The sequence below is a fragment of the Melanerpes formicivorus genome, unplaced genomic scaffold, assembly GCF_026170545.1.
Source record: "Melanerpes formicivorus ecotype bairdi unplaced genomic scaffold, bMelFor1.0.p_v2 SCAF_61, whole genome shotgun sequence".
Classification (NCBI taxonomy): domain Eukaryota; kingdom Metazoa; phylum Chordata; class Aves; order Piciformes; family Picidae; genus Melanerpes; species Melanerpes formicivorus.
The window spans coordinates 3,488,344-3,510,532 of record NW_027142413.1 but is presented as its reverse complement, the minus strand read 5'-3'; the positions used below and the strand labels follow the sequence as shown (position 1 = coordinate 3,510,532).

At 41.7% G+C, this 22,189-nt stretch overlaps 1 protein-coding gene across 6 annotated transcripts in view; it reads right to left on the bottom strand.

Annotated features, from left to right (window-relative positions):
• SEMA5A (semaphorin 5A) overlaps nucleotides 1-20,311 on the bottom strand; it is a 306,539-nt gene extending 286,228 nt beyond the window's left edge. For 4 of the 6 annotated variants that reach the window (XM_068162025.1, XM_068162022.1, XM_068162030.1 and 1 more), the window contains exon 1: nucleotides 19,056-19,246. The gene's annotated coding sequence lies outside the window, so the exon portion shown is untranslated. Of the gene's footprint in view, nucleotides 1-19,055; nucleotides 19,247-19,968 lie in introns of those variants that run through there. The other 2 variants (XM_068162023.1, XM_068162027.1) reach the window with 1 other exon arrangement.
• Nucleotides 20,312-22,189: the final 1,878 nt, after the last annotated feature.

Below are 22,189 nucleotides of genomic sequence, written 5' to 3'. Positions count from 1 at the left end.
TAACAGAAGAGTGTTTAGAAGTCAATAAGTGTTAATGATTTCTAAGCCACATAGCTAAAATTCCAATTTTAGCTTCCTAATAGAGTCAGGAGACTGCAAAGAACTCAGTAAGGCATCAGATAAAGAGAAAAAAATACCCCACTGCTCAGTCAATAAGCACCTTGAAATTCTAAAAAAGCAGAAGACATGCCTTATTCTGAAGCCAGTTCACCTGCTAATCATAGGAAGAAATAGCTACAAGTCTATCTTACTCTTTTCTACCCCACCTATTATTTCCTTTTTAAAATAAAAGCTTGCTTTCTTCCAGTAGTATTTAGTAGTTAGTTAGAATATCTTGTGTTTTCAGACATTACTCAAGCCATTTGTCAATGAATCCTAAAATACCAAGCTGTAAAGAACAAGTCGTGTTTTCTGCTCCTCGTGCAAGGCCCAAGTTGCCACCTCAACAAGTAAGAGGAAGATTTTTCTTCCCATAACTAAAAAACAACTTTGTCTAAAACTAGTGTTAAAACTAAAACCAAAATGTGAATCGTGTATTTCTGTGAAGTTTAAAGCCTCTTTATAAAAACATATGAAACATCCCTGCCACATATGTGGCTTCTTCACAGAGATGAATCGAGAACGCTTTGCTCTTGCAGGGCGCTTTGACAGAGAAGAACAGAAGCAATCGGGTAGTGGGAAGGAGAGGGCCCAGAAATGAGCTCTGCCTTCAGGAATTTTCACCAGCTCCTCACCTAGGTGAGCACAACCATTGTATTTGAAATAGGCATTAAATTGATAATCTGGGGGGAGGGGACAGGAGGCAGTGTTGTTTTGAGGGGTTTTGTCATTGGGGGCTTTTGTTAAACAAGTCTTAAAAAATAATCACAACTTTTTTTGACAAGACTGGAAAACCAACACTCTTCTGAGTCCTCCTCTTCTAAATGTATGTTTCAAATATTTAGGTTTCTGTCCAGACAAACTCTAGAGAACACCATCAGGATATTTTTCTTTATCAGAGTATTAGTAGCCCACAAGTGCTTACTGAAAAACCAAAAAATTTAGAAAAATTAAAGTTCACTGAGCTGTGACATGATTGACCTATCTGCCTGTACAGCACCTTGTATTGAAGCAGTGCGAGCTCCTTCACCAAATGTTTTCAAATAGCCCATACAAATTAATTTCTCCCCCTAAAAAGGAGAAAGGCATTATAGGTCTGTAATTTTTTAATCTAGTCTATGTTTTTATTTACACACCTTTATTAGAAGTATCATCCTAAGACAGTAACTGTAACTTTACTAGATCCCATGACACAATATTCTGTTTTCCCCAAATTCACCCTGTACTATATACTTTCTTGGAAGTTTCCTCCTGGTGCTCACATTTGCTGCAGGTGAAGAACAAGAAGAATACACACATTAACTTTCACATGGAAAGTAAATCCAATCTGCAGGACTCATTTCTGCTTCAAACTAATGCAGTAAGTTTCATTGTGGCTGATCCTCTTGCAATGCCACTTACTTACATGGCAGTACAGCAGCAACATCTGTTCCTCCAGGATGCAAATATGAAACCAAGACCATACTGGCACCAAACCATACTATGCAGGTGTGTTTTATTTTGGTAAGCAGAAGCCTGCTTTACTTCCTGAAAGCATGCACTTACTTAGTGTTCCCACAATAGCAAAGCCTTACAACCAAAACAAAAATCAAAACTTGCTTAGGCCACTACCTCCCCTTCCATGAAGACATGAAACATCTGGAACTTAGTATTTCATAGGTGAAGAGGAAGCAGGGACGTTGTTCTTGCTAGCTCACCCCTTTACTACATGATAGAAAGAGTAGTATAGGCGCTCGTCAGCATTCCTCTTCCGAATCCTTCCCCTTTCCCTAAGGGCTGCTTTGTGAAAGCAGAAAAATGAGACCACCCTTCTGAAGACCCAACTTCTGAAAAACTGCCACATAATGCCAGGAGAAAGAAAAAAACTGTGATCACTTAAATAAATCACCTTATTAAACATTTCATCTGTTTTTTACCTCCTCAGCTTTCAAAGCACACATGTCTTGCTCAGACCCCATCGCTATTTTGAAGCCTGCTACTAACCTGCTATGGCAAATAAAGAGAAAAAGCCTCTGCCACAACTTTTGGATAAACTAGGCTTCTGCCCTACACTCTGTACCTCTGGTATCACCACTCCTGGACATGTGAACAGCTTTCTCAGGTCTATAGCAGTGAATGTTACAGCTAGAAATTCAACCTCTTCATCCCAGCACTATCTAAACTCTTAGAAGTAATACTAAATTACTAGACACTGTTTAAATTAGGGATGAAGAGATTTCTATTTTCACACCCTCCAAGTTGTTAAAATGATCACTATTCAATATGACAAAGACTTATAAGAACCTATGCTTTAAAAAATGTGTGAGAAAGGAAGACCTGCAGACAAATCCAAGAACACAGAAGTCTCTCACCTTTCTAAAAATAATGTTTTTAAATTCCAGAAGCCCATCTTTTTAGTGATAACCTCCAAAAGATTTATCACTCTGAATTAAAAAAAAAAAAAAGTAAGTAAAATGTAACAGATAAAGGAAACATTCATTGTCCTCTGAAAGAATGTTCAAATATGCAGCTCCCTCTACACAGATATATATTGAGAGAGAGCAGAAAAGAGCAACACATGTACCTGTAGCTAGTCTCTAAACACAAACACAAGAACTGATACCTATACTCAATATGTCATAAGAAAATCTTGCCTTCTTTCTACAACTCGTTCCAACAGGCTTTAAAGAAACCTCCTGTCCACAGTCCTTAAAAAGCCTATGCCACCCTTTTTTTCCAGAAAGGAACAGAAAATGGCAGAATAATGGAAAGAAAAAGTCAGTACAGTACAGACTTTCTCTACACACATAATTAGGATCTACTCTAATTTGCATAAATATTCAAGCAATTAATCAAACAATAATACCAAAATGACACTTTTCTTCAAGCTTTACATTCACCAGTTTCCCTCAAGCTTACTTGGCCAAACTCTATTGGGAGGCTACAAGTAAAATAGCATGATGTGAAACAAATGATTCAATTCTGCCAACTGTGTATTTATAGGTATTATCAGAAATAAGTCAGGGCCTACTTATACTCCCAGCTGAAGCCATTAGAATTGTGCCCCTGACTTCCATCCACCCAGGATGATGTCAAAGAGCTCCAGCCATGGTTGTTTAAATACCTATGAAACATGTTGCACATTTTAATGCAGTAGGAACAGTAAGTTAGCCTTGAATAAATCCATAAAATGTTTAAAATAAATATATTTAAGATCTGTTTGAATAACAGAGAAGCAGAATTATTTAGTGCTTCTGGTCACATGCAGTAGCACAACTAGGATACAAGGCTAATTTTACATTTCTGGATGAATGCCTACTACAGGACATGCTATTTTTGCTATGTTCTGATGTGTCCATCCAATGGCACATCTCTGCTATCTAAAGCTGCACGGTAAGGCTATTAGACCTTCCAGTTATGACCTGGCTCTAAAGGTTAACTACTACAAGTTCTTTTGCAAAACTCTCCATACCCTGATCAACTTTACACAATAGGCCTTGTGAATAAAGCCAAAATAAATACCTGAGAACAGTATCATTAGATGATGTCAGCTGTGGTGTGTATTCGTTTTCCTTCCTCCTCCAATGCCTTTCTCATCAACACCCAAAATAATAGTATTTTACATATATTATTTCAACGTTTCAGTTCAATGCACAGAAAAATCATATAGAAATAGCCTTTACCTTCTAGACTCTTCTAGGTGTCTATATTACACTGACCACACCTGCCTCTGTCACAGTGAGTCAAAAATAAAATACAAATATGTAAAAAGCACATACGGTGATAGAGTATTACTGCATTCCACATAACAGCATGGATGTCAGGGACCACCATTCATCAAGTTTTGGTTTAGGCCCTCAGGTCACTCAGCATAACAGACAATCAAGTTTTACTGTGTCCAGTTCTGGGCCCCTCAGTTTAAGAAGGACATCGAAACACTTGAAGGTGTCCAGAGAAGGGCAACAAGGCTGGGGAGAGGCCTTGAACACAAGCCCTATGAGGAGAGGCTGAGGGAGCTGGGGTTGTTTAGCCTGGAGAAGAGGAGGCTCAGGGGTGACCTCATTGCCCTCTACAGCTACCTGAAAGTTGGTTGTAGCCAAAGGAGTTGGTCTCTTATCCCAGGCAACCAGCACCAGAACAAGAGGACAAAGTCTCAAGCTGCACCAGGGGAAGTTTAGGCTCGAGGTGAGGAAGAAGTTCTTCACCAAGCGAGTCATTCGTCATTGGAATGTGCTGCCCGGGGAGGTGGTGGAGTCACCATCCCTGGAGGTGTTCCAGAGGGGATTGGATGTGGCACTTGGTGCCATGGTCTAGTCATGAGGTCCGTGGTGACAGGTTGGACTCGATGATCTTTGAGGTCTCTTCCAACCTTGGTGACACTGTGATACATAAGAGTTTATACTACAGAGCAGCTCTTTTGTTTTCACAAGGAGATATTTTTAACCAAGGTACAGGAATGAGCTTTAGCAATCAAGGTTTAAAATGTCTACCTTTCTACTCACATGCACTTCTTCCCTTACCTGTCACATTTCAAGAAGTACACTAAGACTGTTCTGAGAGCTCTCTTCCATCACCTCAGTCTTTAACACACTCTACTACTACCTGAAGGGAAGCTGTAGGAAGGTGGGCATCAGACTCTTCCCCAGGCAACTTGTGACATGAGAGGGCATGGCCTGAAGCTGCACCAGGCGAGGTTTATGCTGGATGTTAGGAAGAAATTCCTTATGGAAAGGGTAATTAGACACTGGAATGGACTGCCCAGGGAGGTGGTGGAGTCGCTGTCCCTGGAGGTGTTCAAGGAAAGATTGGATGTGGCACTCAGTGACATGGTCCAGTCAATGTGGTGGTGGTGTTGGGTCATAGGCTGGACTTGATGATCTTGGAGGACTATTCCAGTCCCAATAATTTTGCGATTTTAACACACACTTAATCACAGAGATTTAAATGTAAGCACCGTATTTGGCATGCATCCTGAAGCAAACAATAAGACCAAAATCTGCCAAAATCTCCCATGAAGACAATGCCAATAGTTAGTCACATGAAGCATTAACACCCCTAAGAAGGAAAAAAAAGTCCTTTTTTATGAAATTAAATGTAAATGTTTCATTCTAATACTTTTTGCTGATTTTTTCAATTATGCATAATTAAATCCAGTCATCAACATCAACTTTGCTCAAAACAGAAACTAATGAATAGGGCACAGAAGCAGCTTAGCCCTGGAGGAGTCTCTGACATTTGTTCATAGCAAAGACTGTTCATTAATTGCTCCCTTTGTTCTAAGCCTCTTAATGGTATTTTTGACATAACACTACAAGTCATTGTGACTTATTTCTCACAGCTAGTGACATCTGCACTATGTTGAATTACTAAAACTACCTCTGAAGGATTTTTGAGAAGATATTTAAAGACACAGGGATAAAAAAGGTCTGCATGTACTGACAGTGGAATAAAGAAGCCATACTGACATTCTTCTTATCATCTGCAAGTACACTTTGTTTTACAAATAATTTAAGCAAACATTTTGTGTTTTGTATTTGCCATAATCCATGGAACTCAGGTGTAAGTCCACCACGCTATTCCAACCTATGTGAACTGTACTCCCACACCAAACTGAACTGTAATGCTTCCTAGGTCTTCTGCTGATCGTAAGTTCTCAGACAAGTGAGACAACTGGCTTTTTAACTGCTTCACTAAAAAACACTGCTTTCTTTTTTAATTTTTTTCCCTAAAAAGAAAAAAAAAGGAGAGAGAATAAAAGGTGGAGAGAAAAAGAGTCTGCCTCTGGGTTATGAAGTAACCACACTGAAACAAAGATCTCTCACCAACCGTTAAAACAAGGCTGCTGTTATTTCACACTTACTTGTAAAACTCAAAACACTTAAGCAAAGCCATCCTATGAATTAAACCACATTCTCAGTAGTTTTCCTAATTCTGAAAAATTAGCTTATCTTCATAACACGTCCATAGTATCCCATCAGCCATAGCAGAGTTCCCCTGCAAAACACACCATAATTCACAGAAGAAACACAAAGCAAGTTACTAATAAGCTGCATGGAAAGTTCATACCTGGCGAACAGCTGAAAGACCTGGAGATCCACAGACATTCAACACACAAATGAAAACAGAGCTGGTGACATTACTCTAATTACCCTGACACAGTTTTCCAACTTGAAATTAGGTTTCTGTAATTCAGACTATATAGCCACTCCTTCTGCTTGTTATTTACATTAACAGCCATCAAGTTTCATGTAGTTACATGTGTAAGAAACTCCCTGTTATGATACCCAAAGAGGATAATGCTGTGAGTACCTGTGGGGTGCTGGATGGACAGCAGCACAGAGAAAGCTTTGCACAACTCTGCCGTTGGCCATATCCAGTCTACTGGCTCTCATCACACTGTTCTGCAAAACAGGAACTCCAGTTTCCTCTGAAGCTTTCCCTTCCCCCTCATCAAAAAAATCCTCTCTCTCCGCTTATTTCTACCAGCTGATTCTCCCTTCCCAGCTGCCTCTTGCCTTACCATCTTTACTCTTTGAATGAGGCATTAAAAAGTAATATAAAATAAAAACACCCACACAACAGCAGTTGCTCTGCTCTGTACTGGGCTTCAGGGCACAAAGCAGCAGGAAAAAAAAATAATCAGCCACATGGGTACTATCAGGCTCCTGACAGTCCAAGCATCACTGCAACTCCAATATACTCAGCCTGGGCTACAGGAATGCAGGAAAGGTGACCTGCCTGAATTACATGTGATAGAGGTAACATGACACTGCATACCTGATGGCTAACTGAAGGCTGAGTTTCCACTTGGCTTGCTCACAGAAACTATTTTGCCTACTGACCTACTAGAGAGTGACAGCAGAAAAGATCAGTTCCTCCAAGGTACAAAACTCACAACAGGCTCTCCTCCTTGGTGCAGCAGTCAAAGGGATCAGCAAACTACACCAGCACTGCCATTCACACCTTTTTTATTTCTATGCACAAGAGTTGCTTGAGTATCCAGAAAATCATTTGTTCATCAATACACACATGTAAATTATTAGCATAATGCAGGAGTACCCTGGCCTGTTGTTACAGTTTTAAGCTATGCTTAAATTGAAAATAAGTATTAGATTTTTCCAGAGAATCTTCCAGATGGTTTTTTGTTTTTCTAAGAGGCTAAGCAAGTAACAGAGATAAATTTATTTCATTTAATTTGCTCTGTAAACTCCTATACAGTTTAGGAGTTAGTCAGTTTTCTCCTGATTTTCCTCTCTGGGCTGCCTCTTCTGCTTTGCTTCTGGCTGCCTTATCTCTGACCTTGAATGCAGGCTCAACTGTCTCCTGTTTTGACTGTGTAAGGTACAGGGGAGAGGGAGAGACAGCAGGCTGGCTATTAATACAACCCTCTGGGCTGCCCAGTGGGGCGTGAGTCTGTACAAGGGGGTACTTCTGATGTGGAACTGTGAATATATATAAATATACTTTCATCTGTTTGTTGCCTTTGATAATTTCACATGTAGTCCTTTTTTTGGAAATAGAATTTCATTTTGCTTCCAAAAATTCTGAGTTAGTGTGGTAATTTTACTTTGGGGGCAAATTTCCAGTTTGTTGAGGTGCAAATCCTACCTACAATACCTGTCTTGTACCTTAGGCATCATCCTGCAGATGACAGATCTAGCAGAATTAAGTCAAATTACTAAACAATAAAGCAAGGGATACTCTGATGTGGGGGTTTGCTTAAGTGTTGGGGGGGTGAGTTTTATTGGTTGGTTTGGGGGGTTTTTTGTTTGGTTGGGTTGGGTTTTTGTTTGTGGGTAGTTTATGGGGTTTTGCCTTAAGATGTACACAGAGAAAAAGGAAATCAGCAGAGTGTAAGAGCTTGTTTTATCACCAATGCCATGCTAAAAGCCAGATAACAATCTGTGTAAAATATTTATTTTTCAAATTTGTTAGGACTGTGAAGCAGTGCTAGCATCAACCCTCAGTATTTCACTCCATTAGCATTAAGCAAGTTGGTCTTTGCTGAGAGCAGTGCAAAAACAACATACTATTGTACATTACCTCAAGTATCATATTAAGACCTACTAATCCCACTTTTTGAACCACAGCTGCAGCTGAGGGAATGGAAGGGGAGAAATAACCTGCAGGATTCAGAAATTAGAACATTACAACCGTATTTAAACATTACACAATACACCGACTCAACCACAACCTGCAGCAAGGCTGTAAGACAATTTATACTATCAAATCAGAAACATAGTCATAGAATCATTAAGGTTGGAAAAGACCTTAATGACTGAGTCCAGTTGTAACTCAGCTGCCATGACCACTAAACCATATCCTGAAGAGTCATATTGACGCGTTTCCTGAACACCTCCAGAGATGGCAACTCCACCACTTCCCTGGGCAGCCTGTTCCAACATGTCACCACTCTTTCAGTAAAGGATTTTTTCCTAATATTCATCTGTTGGGTTTGGCTCAGATGGAGTTAGTTCTCCCTAAAGCATCTTTCACAGTGCTGTTTTGCAGTGGTAGCTGAAGGGTGATGATAACACAGCAGTGTTTTGGCTACTGCTGAGCAGTGCTTGCACAGCACCAAGGCTGTGCTTTTCCAACATTGCCCCCCACCACAACAGTAGGCTGAGGGATGGGCAACATCTTGGGAAGGGACATGGCCAGGCCAGCTGACGCTAACTGACTAAAGGGGCATTTCATACCATATGACATCAGCTCAGATATAAAAGCTAAAGGAAAGAAGGAAGTCTGGGGGCATTTGTTAATGGCATTTGTCCTCTGGAGCAACTGCTATGTGTAATGAAGACCTGCTTCCAAGGAAGTGGATGGACATTGTCTGCTATTGGGAAGCATAGAATATTTTTGTTCACTCTTGCTTCCACATGGCCTTTGCTTTCTCTTTTGCTTTAAACAACTTCTATCTCGACCCACAGGCCTCGTTATATTTTCCTCCTTTCTTGTCCAAGAAGGGGAGCAATAGAGCAGCTTTCATGGGCATCTGGCCCCTAGCCAAGGCAACACCATGACAATCCAATCTAAATTTCCCTTCGTACAACTTAAGCAAACTATGAGGAAACACTTGCATTTAAAAAGGATTCATCAGATCCCAGAGAAGTGTATTAAAACCTCATCTTCCACATACATTATTACTGTATTCCAATTAGCTTACCCATTTTTCCAGTCCATCTAAATTAACATATCTTCATAATTCACTGAAATTCTACTGATTCAGTTGTATCTTCTGACTCCTGTCAAATCACACCACAATATCTGCCTTTAAAAGATCCCACTATAAACATTGTGAAGGATTTAAATTGCATTCATTTTAGTCATTTTTTCACTCTCAAGCAAAAGTTGCTCCATTCTTTCCTGCACTCCAGCTTGCTAGAATAAAGTTAAGTTTATGAATTTTAGATATTACATATAGTCAATATTTTATATCTGCATTTCTGTTCAAAGAGATGAACTATGCAGAGCTCAAAATACAACTACCAGCTATCAGAACAGTGAACTGATCTCTATTACAATTCACTTGTCTTTTGGCATGGTCTTGTATCCTAACTACTGGAATGAAGCTGTTATGTTCTTCCCAGAAGAAAGACCTCTGTGTCCTTCCACTATTATTTTGTTTGTCTGGGATGCTGCAGCAGCATTTGGACTCTAAGCAAAAAGTCAGTACCACTGTTTGCAAACTGGAATAGATTGTAAAAATATATGTGTGAATGCATGTGTGTGTATATATGGAGAGGAAAAAAATCATACATGCATCCATCCGTGTATATTGTATGCAGACTGGAAGGTAGATTAACTTTGACCAGGCACACAAGAGTCCAGGAAACACTTATAAATGCTGTTTGTAAACAGCTCATTAAGAAATTACAAGCGCCACAGACACATTTTGTAATTAATATAAGTATTTAAAATTACAGACAGGTTACTATCAAGAAGGAGTGTTACTATGATACATACAACTAACTAGAATAACTTTTGTCATTGAGCCCCACCCAACAATTCCTACAGAGAAGCTATGATTCAGATGAGCTTTGCCTATCACAGTCTATATTTAATTCTAATACATTTCTCTGACATTACTAAAGTGGATGTGCTACTCTTGATCTATCATTGACGTTTCAGAACCTTGAGCAATTACTACAACTCAGCTGCAGGATATGGGCATCTTCCAGAGTCAACAAAAATACTAAAAGAAAGCAGCTAGCTAGCTTCTCCAACTTACTTCATGCCACACTGCAAAAAACACCAGAAATCTGTTCTAACAGTTCTGATCAGAGCTACTCACATCCTTCTCTTCACATGCTGAGCTATAGTGGAATGCATAGATGTGTCAGAGAAAATATGCTCTATTTTCAGTCATTTTTGAATGGCCAAGCCTACCACCAGAAAAACCAATAGTGGAAAACTGATACAACAGCTTTCTCTGGCAATGAACTCCTGGGACCAAGAGAAAAGGAACACAGTTATCATCCAAAATGCTGTTGAAATGGTGAGAATGTCTCAGGAATTCCCTGCTGCAAAAAGAAGATACATGAAACATTTCAGAAGAAGATACTAATAGTTTCTATGCCAGTTGCCATTGCTAAGGCTGAAGAGATTATCAGGTAAGTCTGCTCAACACCTCCTCTCTAGTTAGCTGCCTACAAGAGCAATCCCAAATTCATTTCAGTCACAGTATGACACTTAAACCTGAGCAACATAATACTAAGCCTTGTGAATTCAAATCCTTACAACTGTCACAGAAGTAAGGCTGCCATAAGCACTTCAGTTTACATAAGTCTAACACCTGTATGACTAGTTATACAAGGATGGAAATCCATCCAGATGGTATCATGGAGTCAAAGAGTTGTTTTTTTCTCTTCTTAAGGTTTTGGGATGCAGGGTTACATTAGAAGTACCGAAAGGATAACATGAACAATACTGAGGAACAGTCAGACATTTTTCATAAAACTTATGCCAGCTACCATCAGATATTAACACAAACACAAAGACACTCTTCTTTGTGAGAAGGTTGATTTGTGGAAAATCAGGGATTTTTATGAGGAAGCAAGAATATTCAACACTTATGCATAACTTCTTATAAGGTTTAGAATGTTTTATTCACCAAATAAGCAAGGAAAAGGGGTCTCAAATGTGCCATAAAGTAATGCTTCCCACAATGCAAGGGGAGACAAGCACCTGGGGCATGACACGAAGTGAACCAAATCTGCTGATTAATATGAAATTTCAAGATTTTCATCTGTAATTGAGTTCTCTGGACCCAATCTATGACTACAGATAAATCTTTGAAGGTGCCAGTGTGAACAGAGAGATGGGGAACAAGCGTGTTGTCAACTGCTGTGCTCATTTTGAATGCCATTTTCAAAACTTTTCAGCGTTGGCAACATTCGCATTTTAGGGCTTATAAAAATACTCAAGGCTGGTAAGGTGACCCACCTAGTGGATGAAGGAAGGGCTGTGGACATCGTCTACTTGCACTTTAGTAAAGCTTTTGACACTGTCTCCCACAACATTCTCTTCAGAAGCTTGTGGCACGTGGCTTGGATGAGCGCACACTGCACTGAATAAAAAACTGGCTAGCTAGCCAGGCCCAAAAAGTGGTGATGAACAGGGTCAAATCAGACTGGCACCCAGTCATTAGTGGTATCCACTAGGGCTCAGTACTGGGGCCTGTCGTCTTTATTATCTTTACTAATGAGCTGGATGAGGGGACTGAGTGCACCCTCAGTAAGTTTGCAGATGTCACCAAGTTGGGCATCTGTGTCCATCTGCTAGAGAGTAAGGAAGCTTTATAATAGCATCTGGACAAGTTAGACAAATGGGCCAAACCTAACTGTATGAAATTCCACAAGGTCAAGCGCCAGGTCCTGCACCTGGGTCACAATAACCCCATGGAAAGCTTGGGGTGTGTGGCTGGAAAGAGAGGGACCTGGAGGTACTGGTTAATAGTTGACTGAACATAAGTCAGCAGTGTGCCCAGGTGGCCATGATGGCCAATGGCATCCTGCTTCATATTAGAAACACTGTGGCCAGCAGGAACAGGAAGGTGATCATCCATCACCCTGTACTCAGCACTGGTGGGGCCACACCTTGAGCATTATGCTGAGTTCTGGGCCCCTCACTATAGAGGGCTGTTGAGGTGCTGAGTGTGTCCAGAGACGGACAACAAGGCTCATGAAGTACCTGGAGCACATGACCCACAAGGAGCATCAGAAGGAGCTGGGGCTGTTCAGTATACATCTACTTGAAGGGAGGTGGGAGTGAGGAGAGGGCCAGCCTCTTCTCCTTGGTGACAAGTGACAGTGCTAGAAGAAGCGGTTACAAGCTGCATCAGGGGAGGTTTAGGCTGGATATTAAGAAATACTTCTTCAATGAAAAGGTTATCAAACATTGGAATGGTCTGCCCATGGGCATGTTGGAGTCACCATCCCTGAGGATGTTCAAGCAGCATGTGGACCTGGCACTTAGGGACATGGTTTAGTGTTGACCTTTCAGTACTGGATCAAAAGTCAGACTGGATGATCTTTGAATTCTCTTCCAACCAGATATATATTCTGTAAGAGCATGAAAAAAACCACTCTCTTTTAAAGGACTTCTTAACAGGGAATGTCAAATCTACAAAATTAACAAACACATGTAATTATGAACCAGGCCTGATGTCCACAATCATTTCACAGTAAATTGGAAAGGTACAGTTAAGCTCCTCACAAACAAGTGGGAGCACCCTGTATTTGCAGTTATGCCATTCTTATGTTTTCTCTTATCAAAGCATTACTGATATGCCTCTGTAACACAGTAGCTGCTTTGGGTTTTTGTCATCTTCTGGAAAAAAAAAAATTACAAAACATCATCTGTACAACTGAAGTTGATGAACAAGCCTTGTCAACAGTCACACTATAAAAAGACTAACGTGTTCTCTTCCAAGAGGCAGTGAGACCACTGTAAGCAAAGAGTTCATGTGGGTACTCAAATGAAAACAACACATTTGCTGAAGTTATTTTAAGAGCACTTTATGATTACAGGTTTGAGACACAAATATAAAGACTGAAGTTAAATATCAGAAGTGTTTACCTCTAATTCAAGACTATTTTTCTTCAAGCCCTGATACTGATCTTTTTGGCCTTCACATTAAACAAATTTGCAAAACAATTTTCCCTGCCAGTTATAGGTAAGTAAGCAAAATGAGAAATCTCTAATAAAAGCTACTTGCAAATTCACTTACAGGAAAAAGTAGTGAATAGCAAAAAGAACAGTGATTTGGATGTAGAGCCTGAATCTCTTTTTTTGCTGTTGTTTCTACTTACACATTTTCTTGTTATTAGCAGTTAAAGATGATGCTCAGGCTCCACCGATTGGTCTTCAATATTAAAGACTTGTCTAATGCTTCAGGTAAGAAATTTAACATAAGGACATTCTGGAAAGCAATAGAAGATAAACTGGAACATTTTGCAGGTCTCTAGGATAATTCAGGTGGACCTGTATAATCTTACCAAGTTTTACAATGGAATTACATCACTTGCACAAGTCCCCTGTGCCTGGGGTAATAGCATTTTAGATCTCATAGCTACCCTCATCAAGTAAAGCTTTTCTTCCTACAAACACTGGCTTCTTCACCTCTCACATGTCTCTAGATTTGTATGCATGAACTCATGTTCTTGGCAAATCAGTGTGTAACAGGTTGTGTTGTTTTATACTATCAATTCCAACACCATGTACCAGAATCCATTACAATTTTTCAAGAGACTGATGTCTGACAGCCAAGCTCTGGAAGACTGAGGTCCAGTTTTTAGCAGGTTATTATCCTAAATTTCCCCACTTCCTCACTTACTCCTTGGCATTACCCAAGGGAAATGCCTCTAAGATACCTCAGTTCTCAGCAGATGCTAGTGAAGCTGTGCATGTGTCTGTGAGTCAATTAATTTGCAAGCCTCTCAAGAGAGTCTGTTGTCTCTTATAAAATTAACTTAACAAGAATCTGTATGAACACACTTTAAACCACCTCAGTAAAATCCACCAGAGCTCTTCTGTCAGTCTTAAATTTCATTATTTGAGGGATTAATCAGATTTTTTTATCTGCACACACAATCCTCCTCCCCCCTCCTTCCTCACTTCCTAATACTCATTGCACACCTGCAGTTACACTGAAACCAGTGCATATAGTGCCTTACTGGGATCAGTGGCAATGGGTACCTCAAGGATAAAAAGTGGTTTTAAGAAGATCAGTTCCCCAATACTGTTTACAATATGGCTCCACATGAAGCATTATATTGGTACAATTGAAATGACCCAGTGGACAACTGACTGACATAAAGAACCAAAATTGCCATGGAGGACAACAAACTACAATGCTCACTGATAGCATCCTCTCCTTGTATCTGTCTGTCTTTGAGGAACATAGCATACAGCAGTTTTCAGGTCACAAAGAGCAGAGTTTATTAGATTACACGAATTAAAGGGGTTTTCTGCTTGTTTGGGAGTTTAAGTATTTTAACAAGTGAGAGTCAGAATGTGGATCTGCAGTGCCACAAACAGGTGCAAGAGAAAACAATAGCACTAACATCACCTTTCACTACTTCAGCAGCATAGCCAGTTCATAAGGCTCATAAACTTTATCAGACTCTTGGCCTATGCCTTGCAGAGCACTATCCAGAGAGTTTTTTTTCCAGTCCCTTCTAAAACTGAAATCTCACCTTTTGGCTAAATTACAAGTGTGACGTAGCAGTACTTGGTTATATCAGACACTGGTAGCAATTTTGCACACTTATGCTCTCCTACAAATTGTTGTTAAATACTTCAGTATCATTGCTTGGTTTAAAAAAATATAAGGGGAAAGCATGCACTGGAGCAAAGAAGAAAGATAATAATTAAAATACACACACTAGTTTTAATAATAAAATCTAACAAAACAACCATATAAACCTACTGCAAATTCAGAATAAGAAAGCAAACAAGACTTAACGAAAGAGGCCACCAACAACCAAAGTCAGATTAACATACCAGCCCAATGACAGTGGCATCCTGCCAATGATGGTGGGAAGATCTTACACGTTGCAGTATGACCCATCAGTCAGTCCTGCAGCCATCACATATACTCTAATTCATTCACCACTGGAATGCCTAAGAAAGCACTCCAGTGTTACAAACAGAAAGGACAACAACAGGCAATTCAGCATTCTGGAGTTAGAATTTTTGTAAGATTCTCCTAAGCATAACAAATACAGCTAAGGTGTTCATTGTTGCTGTTCATCTAGCTAGGAGTTTAAATGTAAAAACAAAACAACTTAAACAATTAAAAATCAGCAAATTATATTCAGAGCTACTCAATCAGCATAGTGAAAGTGAAAACCCCAACTCCATTACTGGGGTCGGTAGCCATGAAAAGGTTGGCCAGTTCTGTTCAGAAATTAAGATCCAACAATTCTAAAGTATACTGGAGCTCAGGAATATGTCCTGATTTTAAAAACTGGAAAAGGACTGAAAATCTGTATTATCCTGCTGTCACACAAGAAACTCCTAACACAGATAAGCTACTCAGAGATAAGTCTGGAAACAACAGTGCAGTTGCAGCTACAGGCATTTAAGCTTTTTCTAAAGCAAATCATTCAAACTGTTTGAAAATAAAAGATAACCTTTGAGAAGATAACTTTTAACAGCTGAGTTAGATTCAAGAATTCCATCTGCAAAGGCCATAGTGCAGATTTCATATCAATCTCAGCTTTCTGCTACTGTCACTGACAAACACCAGCTCCTCTGTGAAGGTGCCTGACTTTCTAATACATACTGGGACACAAGCATAGACATGGTTTAGTGGCTGTGGTAGTGTTGCATTGACAGTTGGACTTGATGATCTTGGAGATCTTTTTGAACCTTAATGATTCTATGATTTCTTCCCAAAAGGTCTCCAAAGAAAGATTGATTTTATAGATATATTTATTTAAAAATCATGAGTATGGAGACAGAGGTGATTTATACAGCAGACAATTATTGGATTGCATCAAAGTACCTCAGTGGAGACACAAACAAATTTGATGCATGAATAAATCCATTAAATGACAAAATGTTTGCATGATTCATACTTCGGATAATACATTCTAGGGGGAAAAAAATCAAGAATGCAAGACTAATTTGATGGCAGTTTAGGGGTCATTAACTTGGTTTACATTTGCTACCTTCCTGACAAACGTTAAGCCAATGTGCTATACTTAGATGCAACCTGGCAAATCTCTTAAATAAACACTCAGACACTTTTAGGAAGCAAGCTAAAATAAAAGCCCCAACTTTTTTTGGAAACAGCTTGCTGTTTTTACAACAGCAGCTTCATCAGAAAAGTGTAGTTCAGTGGCACAGTTCCAGCTGTGGGTCGCCCAGGTTTGGGTAAGGCTGGCAGATAGCAGACTGCCACCTGCCTTTCAGAGGTTACAGCTGCAGTGCTGCAGCCTGGAAATTAAACCCAGCCTGGTGCTTTAAAACAGTTGACAAACCAATCTCAAAAGGGCAATTTTGAAAGTGTTTATACAGTGTTTGACCAACAAAATCCAACCTACAAACCTCATTCTTTTTAGCCAGTTACAGCTTTACAAAACACATTACGAAAGACCAACTGTCTAGTCTGTAACTTAGACTTGTTCCGAATAGGAATGTGTAGACATGCCAAAGAGGATAAAAAGATAACAAAGAGAAAAAGGCTGATTAATAATAATCCGGAGAACTCAACACTAGCAACAATTCCCATTAAACATCTCTATGAAATGATGCTACAGAGCTACAGACAATGAGAAGTTCCTCAGTGCTGCTTCTTAGAATCACAGCAGCAGCAATACCAATTCATCTCAGGAGTTGTAGCAACTTTAGAACATATATTACCAAACATCAAGACCTTATCAAAATTTTATAAAGCAGATGTTAAATCTAAAGCTAAATCATATATTGCTGCTATTCCAAAGTCAGTCATCACAACATATGAACTGCTCATATTAGTTTATGTTAAATAATACAGTATCAGATTACATACACCATTCCCTTCTGCACTCCCAGTCACATACAGTAGTGGTAGCACACACCCACTACCAACTGATAGCACTATCAACTACCCATTTACATGTCCTACAACATAGCAATAACCCCCTGCCAACACTGGGAGTGACACAGCCCTTGCAGACCAGATTACAGAAAGAGGTCTGCTCCTGCTCATCCCAGGAGCTCAGCTGCTTTGCTGGCTGAATTCTTTCACACAACCTCTGATGGATAAACTGAAGTTTGCAGGGGGGTTATGCTGTATTTCTGCACCTCATGGCTTGTAATATACAGTTTGCTCACTGGAAAGTAATGAGCTTCATTCAGTGAAAATCCTATACCTGTGTAAGACTGTATCAACAGAAGCTGAAATCCGTGTGGTTTCTCCAAGTAGCTGGGGGGAAGAAATAAAAAACCAAAACCCAACACACAAACAAACAAACCCACACCTCTATTCAATTATTTTTCTCCTGAAAACAGCATCAATCCATAGCTACCACCCTTTGCATCTCAGCCCAACAGGAAAGGAGTACAACAAACCTGATACAATAAAGTTTATGGATGATTACAAAGTGCAGGAGCACTCCTACTACCCAAAAGTATTTTAAGAAAGCAGCACTGGTTAAAGATTAAAAGAAATGAGACTAATGCTTTCAGTTTCTCAACCAAAACAAAACTGTTGCCACATGCTAAGGAATAAGCAGTGCAACTTAAAAGCAAGTGTTTACATTACTTAGTTGAAAACAACCTCTGGAACAGAAAAGTAAACTGCCACCCTCCAGAGCAAAAGCTTTGTTCTCAGCAGGACTCCTCACAGCTGTTCAGCATAAAATTAAGAAAATTAAATGAATCTATTACTAAATGTAATAAAGTTAAATTATCAGTACCTGCTGCAGAAGAAGGTGGGAATACAGCACAAAATACAGAAGTCTACTAAAATATTTCATTAGACTAAGCAAAGTACCTAAGGCCATACCACTGCTTTTCATAGCAGCAATACACTTTTGACTGAGTACACATTATGTATGTATGACATCACCAAGTTCAACAATTCTTAGTAAATCAAACTTTGCTAAACTGAGTCAGAATCTTATATAACAACCAGAAGACGCTGATACTGCTAGGATTATGATTTGAGTGCAATTTCCATTATGAAAAGTTCTATTTTTGCAGCATTGTAGCTGGGCTAGCATCACACCAGCCTTTCATACAAAAAAAAAATATTGAAACTACAAGAGGTCAACCGGCTGTCAGAAAATACGGTCTTCAAATGCACTCCCTTAGGGCTGCTGAAGCATGCTATTGCTACAACTTTAACAAGGGTTTTTAGTTCTAAGATGTTTTTCTTAGCTGTAATCTTGCAGATTCTAAACACCTGCACAATAGCGTCCGGGCACGCATGCAGAGACCTCTCCTGTCAAATGGTCCGGTTTGCTGAAGGAAGGGATGCGCTGACAGCTCCCCCCATCCCTGCGAGCCCCCCCGAAATAATCCCGCGCAGATTATCGTTGTGTCAATTTACCGTGCACATTTAGCATCTGGGAATAATAGAGCAAGCCCTAACAACTGTTATTTATCTGATAAACAATCCTGGCCAAAACATGGATTAATGTAACAGAGGCGTTTCTTTCTGCGCTATCGCAGAACGGTAACACAGACACCACAATTCTGAAAACGCCAAACACGGTTGTGCCACAGACTGCAGCTAGTCCAGTTAAGTAAAATCGACAACAAAAGTACATTGGGACTTCAAATCGTACTGCTAGAATATCCCGCTGAAACCCCCCACGTTTCTCAGAGAAGTGCCGGTGCCCTTCACGCCGCTTCTCTTCTGCTCTCACCAGAGAAGGAGGCAGAGTAAACTTCACTTGCCGAAGAGTGACAAAACCCCTACAAAATGTTTCAGAGCCACCAACCACCCTCTCGGCAGCCACGGCTCAGCGACCGCCACGCACCTCCCGCTGCTTGGTGAGAAAATCCTCCCGAGGGGGTGATCCCGCAGGCAGGAGCGGCGCCGGGGCTCCCGCTACGATCAGCGCCGGCAGGGAACAGCTTCCGGACCCGCTGGAGATGCGGCCCTAGGTCCGGCCGGTTCTGCCTTTCCCGAGTAAACAGCACCGTCTCCGGGGAGAACGACAGCCTGTTCTGAAAGGCTCGGTGGACTTTCGGAGGTGGAGCCGGGCAATACCCGAGACGGGCTTCGGCCACCGGCAGCGCTCTTCGCCACTGGTCGCCGGCAGCAGCGCCGCTTCGCCTCGCTCCCAGCTCCCCCTGCCGGCACTCTGACGCGGCGTCGGCGGCCGAAACCCCAGTAGCCCCCCCCTGTCCCCGGAGGGTGCTCCGCCGGAGCCAAGGGCAGAGCCCGGCGGTGCGCACGCCAGGCAGCCCCGGGGAGGGAGAGCGCGGCCCGTCAAAAGCCCCACTACCCCCAGCTCAGCCAACCCTAGCCTGAGCACCGAGCGGGGCAACCCCGTGACGGGGTTACCTGAAAGCGCCGTAGGGCTGCATAGCGCAGGCAGGCACTGATGCTTGTCTCCCCGCCACGGTGCTACCACCTCACGCCGCCATGGCCGTAGCGTCTACCCGAGCAGCCCAGCCGAGCCACTCGCTCCCAGCAAGTTCGCGGCGCAGAAGCTGCGCGTCCCGCCGCGGGGGCGCAGTAGCGCTAGGCTCCCGACCCTGGCGATGCGCGGGTCGCTCCGTAGCCTGCGCTGCCCCGGGCTGAGGTGCTCTCAAATTGCTGCCTTCCCTCCCCCGCGCTGCACCCTCCGGGCCAGCCGAGAAGTTGCAACTCGTTGACACATTCGTGCTTGAGGCATAGGTTTGGTTTGGTTTATTTTTCGATATATTTTTGTTTTCTTTACTTACCGCAGCCCAGGTAAATAGGCTTCTCTCGATCAGATTTGAGTAGGGGGCTCCCCGCGTCAGGACAACTGAGCACAACACACGCTGGCGAGCTGCTGCAGCGACAGCGGGAGAAAGGATGGGAGAGACGGTGGGCGAGGGGCAGCTCCACGAGTGCTGGGGGCCGCAGGGCGCCCAGGCGCTGCCCACGGCTCCAGGGACCTGGGAAGTGGAGCAAGTAGAGGCGAAGGAGAGGCAGATGCCAGCGGCTGCCCCAGGGCTTTGGGAGAGAGCGGGAGCGCCCCGGGAGCGCACGCCTGTGCAGAGGCTGCGCGCTGCTGGCTGCCCACTCCCCTGCTCTCGCCGGCAGCCAGGGCCTCCGCGCCCCAGGGTGGAACGGCGCAGGCAGCGGGAGCTGCGCACCGGCAGCCCCGTCCCACCGCCAGCCCCTCGGCCCTGCGCTGCGCGACTCGGCGTGGGCGGGCGGGGGAACGCGGCGCTGACATTTTTGCGACCACGTCAAAGCCTGCAGCGAGTCCCTCTCCGCCCCCTCCCCTCCCCTCGCCGGCAGGGATCGACGTGTCAGCCCCGAAAGTTCATCTGTAGGCCCTGGGAGAATCCCGTAGGAAACTCCCGTGGCGTGAGCGGGGCTGAGACGTGGCACTGCGACGCTGGCAGTCGGGGTGCGCAGGCATCTGCCCCAGGTACGTACGTTTGCGTTTCCGCGCTCACCGTATTTTCTGTGCATGCCTTTATGTTTAGCCATATGTTAAACTTTTGTTAACAAGGTTACTTCTGTTCCTATGTGTATTTAAATTAATTACATCAAAGTGGTTTTCTTTTTTATGGCAGCATTTGCACGTTCCCACTACACAGCGTAGCATAAACCAACCTGTGTTGTTTTCAGCAAGACTTCATTTAGTAAGCTAAAAGCACTGAGAGATTGTTGCCGCCAAACTGTAGATAGGATTGATCCATGCTGGAGTAATCCTATAAAAACATACTACAACAAAACCATCGGAATCAAAACTTATCTGCAAATCCCAACTGCCTGAAACTTGTTCAAGGGAAAAAGTTAATGAAAGTTTGAAATTACTGTTACAAATGAAGCTCTGGAATTTGAAACATTCTTTCTGATTGCTTCTGGGTATTTAAAAAACAATCTGAAAAATCCAAACCACAAATGCAAATACTGAAGGCCAAACTTTTTTCCCATTACAGTCCTGTAACCCTGACAATGTTTCCATATTTGTAGTAATACAGTTTGTAAGACACCAATGTAATGTAGGATCACTCTTCTGTGGAAGTTCCTCAGCTCCATTTTATACCTAAACATTGCTACCAAAGTAACTGCAGATACAGGACGATTCACATACTATACCCCATTAGCTTATCTGGAGTTTTTCTAAGATGTATCTGTTCACATCATCAAGTCTAATGCTGTTTTTGTATCTTCACCTATTACAGTAAAGTTTTTAAACAGGAGAGAAATTTGTTTTTTCCAACTGCTGGGAAAAATACCAGCCCTAAGATCCATACTTTATATGTGAAATGTAAGTACTGCGTATGCAAAACCACCAGCTTGTAAAAAGCCATCAACATTGTTGCACCTGGAATGATGTACGTTTTAGCCTCTGGTTTGGCTATGGAACAATGGACAGGGATGTAAAAACAAAGAAACATACAAACAAAACAAAAAACAGAAATCAAACAAACTGAACAAAACCAAAACCCTCACAACATTTGTAGCTTTACATGATACTGGATTGCATCCTAAGAAATATTCCGCTGGAATCATACTTTCATCATTAGAGGTTTTCATCATACTGTCATCATCAGAGGTTTTAAGTCACGTACTTTACATCTACCTGCCAATCTCATGAAAAAACAGTCATGATGTCAATGATTAACTCTATTTCATTTTAATTTATTTTGGTAAGCTTATGGGCAAAGATGTATGAAAGTGGCAGTCAGATTAACCATATTTGAAATAAGGATATAAAATATTATTCTCTCTGTTCTGTTTAAGTTTAGAGTTAAATGAGATTAGTTGAGTGAGATGAGAAATTTTAGGCAAAGCAATCTCCAGACATAATCTTGCAAACAGTGGCTAAGAGGTTTTTGTGTCTGTTACAGTACCTTGCGTTGTGATCTGTCAGTTCCAGGCTAAGCCTCTATAACCTAAATAAGGCTATCCTAACAGAACCCTGAAGTGTTATGCTGAGGGTAGGGGAGAATCTGATGA